The 6,867-nt window shown below is 40.0% G+C and overlaps 1 pseudogene; it reads right to left on the reverse strand.

The window, feature by feature from the left end:
• Nucleotides 1-335: 335 nt before the first annotated feature.
• Nucleotides 336-5,860, reverse strand: LOC113620789 (nephrocystin-1 pseudogene; annotated as a pseudogene).
• Between the last annotated feature and the right edge of the window lie 1,007 nt (nt 5,861-6,867).

The raw sequence follows: 6,867 nt of genomic DNA on the forward strand, positions 1-6,867 counted from the left end.
AAGAAAAAAAAAAAAAAAAAGTGCATATATATATATATATATATATGTATAACTGAGTCACTTTGCTATACAGAAGAAATTAACACAACATTGTAAATCAACTATACTTCAATAAAAAAAAAAGAAACAGACTCACAGATATAGAGAACAAACTAGTGGTTACCAGTGGAGAGAGAGAAAATATGGGTAGGGGATTAAGAGGCACAACTATTAAGTATAAAATAAATAAGCTACAAGGATATATTGTACAGCACAGGGAATATAGCCAGTATTAATAACTTTAAATGGAGTATAATCTTTAAAAATTGTGAATCACTATATTGTACACCTGAAACTTTCATAATATGGTAAATCAACTATACTCAATAAAAAAGAAAAGGAAAAACAAAACAAAAATTTGTTAGTTGGTTTTTGAAAAAAAATTCTCTTTAAATTTAGATATAATAGTATTCCTTATAAAAATTTACTTCATTGTATTAACACATATTCAAATTATCAGATAAATATTTCTTATAGAATGTGGCCTGAACAGAAAAGAATAAAGCCTAAGTTGTGATGGGACAGCTACTTCTGGTTTTGTCACGTGATGCAGGTTGTCATGGAGGGTCTATCAGATTCAGCGGGAAGTGGAAGGTCAAGGGGCACCACTGTCAGGCTGCATTCTTTCCTATTTCACTCAAGAAGTCATAGGTCTGCTCTGAAATGCCGAAAGGTTCATGGAGCCCCGCTGGCAACAGCAGAGCCTGGAGGGCGCCCTCGTTTTCTTGGTTTTGCTTGAGGAAGTCGGCGATGACCTTCCATCGGGCAGCCTCTGTCTCCTCCTCTGCCCATCTGAACGTGGGCAGGAGCGCGGAGTGGAGGAGGGGGTCCTGGTAAACCAGGAGGAACACGGCCTTCAGTAGCTCCTTGTCTCTCTTCTCTGATCTTTTTAATGTACTCTCTTTCTCAGCCCAGGAACTCCTGAGTGCATCCATTATGTCAGGCTGCCCCAAGAGCTTGGGGAAGGTGGCCAGCACTGGATTACTAATTAAATCAGCACTGCGCATGCTCATCCTGTCTTTCAGGAGCACATCTCCAAGAATCTGGCGATAAAATATCAACAAATGAACGGAGCACATACTTCCCATTTTTTAATATTTCCGGCAGTAGACTTAGCATGTTCCTTGATCTTCTGTTCAAAGATCTCAGTTTTACTAGAAGTTGAGGCTGCCTTCTCACTGTCATCATCTGATGGAAAACACTACCACGTGCCCTTCTGGATACTGAAGGGTCCACTTCAACACCTTTTTCATAAGGGGTGCCTCCATTCAAGAAGAGTTCATAAGGTTTTGCTGGAATAGGAATTCCACTGGCATGAAAAAGTTTAAGAAACACCCAGCCACAACTTAATTCTCCTCTTTCACCAGTTGAATTGCGAATATAAGAAATTCCAAGTTCAAATAATATTCCAAGATCTGGAGAAGAAGAATTGGACCTGATGAAACAGTCAGCATCAAGCAAGCAGGGCAAGATGCCAGTAACCTGGGAGAAAAGGTCCATATTTTGGGTTTCTTAGGTTGCCACGTGGCCCTGACTGTATGAATGTTGCTCAGAACCTTATTGCCGTCAAACAGACAGAAGCGCACGTGTCTGCTCAGAACCTGGATGCTCACTCCTGGGAGAGGAATCATCTTACAGCTCCAGAGGGTCAGAATCAAGGAAACACAACTTGGTCTTGACCTAATAAAGCCTGTTTTAGCATCCCACATTAGATCTCTGAAGGCCAGTTGTGAAGTAGTGAGCTCTGGTTGTAAGAAGTAACTTGCTCGAAATTGATCCCCTTGCTCTAGAAGCTGGAAGAGGGTGGAAGGCCTGAACCCGGCAGGAATAGCTCCCGTCGTGGTCAATACGTCGACGGTGTTAATCTGCTCTGAGATGGCTTTTCGGACTGCACTCCAATGAGAATCGGTTCTTTGTTTAACTTCTGCTCCTTCTGCCATTTCTACCTCGACATCTTCTTCACTGCCTTCTTCACTAGACTCCTGGCCTTCTTCTTTATCACAGGGCTCCAAGTCTGTTCTGGGAATAAGACCTTTGTTTCCTTTGGCATTCTAGCCATCCACCAACCATCAGGGTGTTTTTCAATTATAAGGCGAATTTCCCCTTTCTTAAATGTAATGTCTCCGACTTGCTGAGCCATAAAATCTCCAACAGCAACGTATTCTCCACTTGTGGCCTCGTCATCTTCTTCTTCTTCAGCAGAACTGTCATCGTCCTCTCCTTCAGTAAGCGCCCCAGTTTCAGCAACATTTTCTCTACTTATGGACACAGCAAGTTCCTGCAGTTGGTGGGTAAGCTTATCCAAAAGATTGTGTTCCTCCTCTTTCGTCTGATTGTAACTCCCAACAGGGGCAGGTTCATCAGCCTGTGAGAGAATATAAGTTTTGCTTAATTTTTGAAGAGCATTTTTATTTTCATCTATTGCCTGTTTTAATTGGATACATCTTTGGTAAATATCTCGCCTCTTACTGGCTTCTAGAGCTCCTTTCAGTCGACTCTCAGAAAGCAAATCATCAACCTGCTGCTTCAGCTCCTGACTGCGACGCTGCAGGAACTGGAGGGGATCGTGCTGCCACCTCGCCAGCATCTCCTTCGCCTCGGCCTCAGTCCCTTTTTGACCAGTGCTGCAGCAGGAGGCTCAGCCAGAGCCGCTACATGAAAATCCTCACAGGGCAACCCTCTCATAGATAACCAAGAGCTGACTTTTCCTTGTGAAGCACATGCTCAAACTGGAATTAGAACATGAAGTTCACTCAACGTCATTGGAAATATACTATGTACCATTTTATGTAGGATATAAAACTTTATTTTGAAAAATTCCCACCAAGTTTATCTTACAGACGTACTCTTACATGAGCATAAAGATGAGGAAATTCATTGCATCATTTATAATGGTCCCAGACTGGAACCCATTCTCATTTCCACCAATGTGAGGCTAATAAATTACGGTCTATATGGAATACCACATGGCCAAAAAGAGATAGAGGTATATGTATTGACATGGAGCCCTCTTCGAGCTATAGTAAGTATGCGTGGTATGCTTCCAATTGTGTGTGTGCAGGGGTGTATGCACATGCGTGTGACAATTTCTGGAAGGATACACAGGAACCCAACAAGAGTGGTTACCTCTGTGGAGAGGAACAGGGAGACTGAGGGATGAGAAATGAGAGAGAACGACCCAACTTTTCATGTATAGGCCTTTAGCACCATTCTAAAAAATTTTTTAACCATCTCCATATATTAACTTAAAAAAACATTTTAATATTCTCTTGAAATGTCAAATATGAATTTCACAATCTACAAGAAACTTTGATATGTCCTTTAACATTTACATTTATAATACTATGGGATCCTTGATTTTAATACAGTCTTTGATTTGACCTCTTTTACTTCCCTGGGTGGGGATGGGGAAACAGAATTTGGCTTTTTTTTTTTGCCTTTATTTGCCTATTGTGTATTCTCTGCCTTTTTCTCTGCTTATTATATATTAGGAGGAAGAAGGAATTATTTTTACATTTTTATTACACATATTCTGAATTAGCTACTGCCTCACACTATTTCTCCTTTCTTCATCTTGTCACATAAAGGAGCACAGCATTTACACCCCATGCAGTGTTCCTCACTGTGGTTACTGGAAACCATCACTTTAAGACATTATCTATTAATAAGTGGGGAAGGGCAGGTGTGGACACTGCCCTTTCATTTCAGTATGCTGTAGTCATATTTTGCTGATAGCCTAATTCCTGATACTTATTTGTTTTAATCTTCTGACTTTTAGTTAAAATTCTTTTGGGAGCCACATTTGGAGGGAAGATGTGTGCTTTTGTCAATTTCATTACCCATGTCCATATTCATTCCCAGTGTATTGTGCTGTCTAGTACATGTACCAACTTTTTAAAAAAATTGGTGTATAGTTGATTTACTATGCTATGCCAATCTCTGCTGTACAGCAAAGTGGCTCAGTTATACACATACATTCTTTTTTCTAATATTCTTTCCCATTACGGTTTATGCCAGGAGACTGGATATAGTTCCCTGTGCTGTACAGTAGGACCTTGTTTATCCATTCTAAATGTAATAGTTTGCACCTACCAACCCCAAACTCCCAGTCCATCCTTCTCCATTCTCCCCTCCCCCTTGGCAACCACAAGTCTGATCTGTGTGTCTGTGAGCCTGTTTCTGTTTTGTAGGTAGATTCATTTGTGCCATATTTTAGACTCCACATAAAAGTGATATCATATGGTATTTGTCTTTCTCTTTCTGACTTACTTCACTTAGTATGATAATCTCCAGTTGCATCCGTGTTGCTGCAAATGGCATTATTTTGTTCTATTTTATAGCTGAGTAGTATTCCATTGTATATCTGTAGTACATGTACCAACTTTGATAAAGTTCCTATTGGGCCATGTTGTCTGAGGTAGTGATTACTGTTATTTTTCTTTTGGTTGCAAAGCAGTTTGGTGTATAGTGATATCTTTTCACAAATATTATTCCTATCATCTGCAGGTATTTAATTAACAATTAAAAATTAAATAGTATATACTTATATTCAATTTCCTGTGATAAACCATAATGGAAAAGAATATGAAAAAGAATGTATATATAACTGAATCACTTTGCTGTACAGTACAAATTAATACAACATCGTAAACTATACTTCAATAAAATAAATTTTTAAAAAATTAAATAGTACTTAAAGGTTTATGGTATAAAATAAAATAAGATGGGATAGTGAGTGAGAGTATGGATGAAATGCGATTGGCCACGTCAGTAATTGTTGGGGCTGGAGGAGGGGTACATGGAGATTCGTTGTATCTTTCTCTACACTTCTGAATATGTTTGAGAATTTCCATAATAAAATGTTAAAAGATTTATCGTATAAAATAGCTGCCCCTTGCCTCACTTTCACCTATTCCCCATTCCTCAGTCCCTTCAATTCTTTTTGCCATTTCTTTGGACATTTATCTTCCTATTTCTTTTTTTTTTTTTTTTTTTTTTTTTTTGCGGTACGCGGGCCTCTCCCGTTGCAGAGCACAGGCTCCAGACACACAGGCTCAGCGGCCATAGCTCACAGGCCCAACCGCTTCGCGGCATGTGGGATCCTCCCGGACCGGGGCACGAACCCGTGTCCCCTGCATCGGCAGGCGGACTCTCAACCACTGCGCCACCAGGGAAGCCCTATCTTCCTATTTCTTAACAATGCTTCTGGTAGTATGTCTTGATTTATCGAGACATACTAGATGAGTATTGGCTCTCTTAACCTGCCCTCCCAAACAACTGCTATAGTTGTTAGCACCATGTTTGGATAAGCTGAGTGTCCTATTTCCATTATTATAATCATGTAAATATTTTAACTTCAGAGCCACGTAGTATATTGATTATGATTCTCTTCTTACAAAACATTTCTTTTTCTCCTGAATATTATAATAGACTTGTTTTTATTGCTTATTTTTCTTTCTAGCTATGGCTAAAACATCCCACTCCAATAGCCTCCAAATACAACATTCCACACTTGTCAAATCTATACAGAAGCCTACAATTCCAACTTTTCTCAGGTGTTCTGCCTCCTGGAGCTCCCCATCTCTAGCTCACCTTTGGACACTGCCTTCCCAGGACTCCTTCTGACCTTATCCTGGGTGTACCTGTCATCTCCCTTCTATGCTGGATCTTCTTTTTCTGTATCCCATGTTGTCCTGATTTTTCATCAATGCTCCTGCTTTGGTGAACCACATCCTTCAATAGCTTCTTTTTTTTTCACATCTTGATTGGACTATAAATGCTTTACAATGTTGTGTTAGTTTCTGCTTTATAACAAAGTGAATCAGCTATATATATACATATATCCCATTATCCCCTCACTCTTGCGCCTCCCTCCCACCCTCCCTACCCCACCCTTCTAGGTGGTCACAAAGCACCAAGCTGATCTCCCTGTGCTATGCAGCAGTTTCCCACTGTTTTACATTTGGTAGTATAGATACGCCAATGCTACTCTCTCACTTCATCCCAGCTTCCCCGTCCCCCCCACCACCCTGTGCCCTCAAGTCTGTTCTCTACATCTGCGTCTTTATTCCTGCCCTGCCACTAAGTTCATCAGTACCGCTTTTTAAAATTCCATATATATGTGTTAGCATATGGTATTTGTTTTTCTCTTTCTGACTTACTTCACTCTGTATGACAGATTCTAGGCCCATCCACCTCACTACAAATAACTCAATCTCATTCATTTTTATGGCTGAGTAATATTCCATTGTATGTATGTGCCACATCTTCTTTATTCATTCATCTGTCAATGGACACTTAGGTTGCTTCCATGTCCTGGCTATTGTAAATAGACCTGCAATGGACATTGTCCTACATATATCTTTTTGAATTATGGTTTTCTCAGGGTATATGCCCAGTAGTGGGATTGCTGGGTCATATGGTAGTTCTATTTGTAGTTTTTTAAGGAACCTCCATACTGTTCTCCAGAGTGGCTGTATCAATCTACATTCCCACCAACAGTGCAGGACGGCTGCCTTTTCTCCACACCCTCCCCAGCATTTGTTGTTTGTAGATTTTTTGATGATGGCCATTCTGACCTGTGTGAGCTGATACCTCACTGTGGTTTTGATTTGCATTTCTCTAATGATTAGTGATGTTGAGCATCTTTTCATGCATTTGTTGGCCATCTGTATATCTTCTTTGGATAAATGTCTATTTAGGTCTTCTGCCCATTTTTGGATTGCGTTGTTTGTTTTCTTGATATTGAGCTGCATGAGCTGTTTGTATATTTTGGAGATTAATCCTTTGTCAGTTGCTTCATTTGCAAATATTTTCTCCTATTTGTAG

The sequence above is a fragment of the Aethalodelphis obliquidens genome, unplaced genomic scaffold, assembly GCF_003676395.1.
Source record: "Aethalodelphis obliquidens isolate GAN/ISIS:26980383/991018 unplaced genomic scaffold, ASM367639v1 scaffold1, whole genome shotgun sequence".
NCBI lineage: Eukaryota > Metazoa > Chordata > Mammalia > Artiodactyla > Delphinidae > Aethalodelphis > Aethalodelphis obliquidens.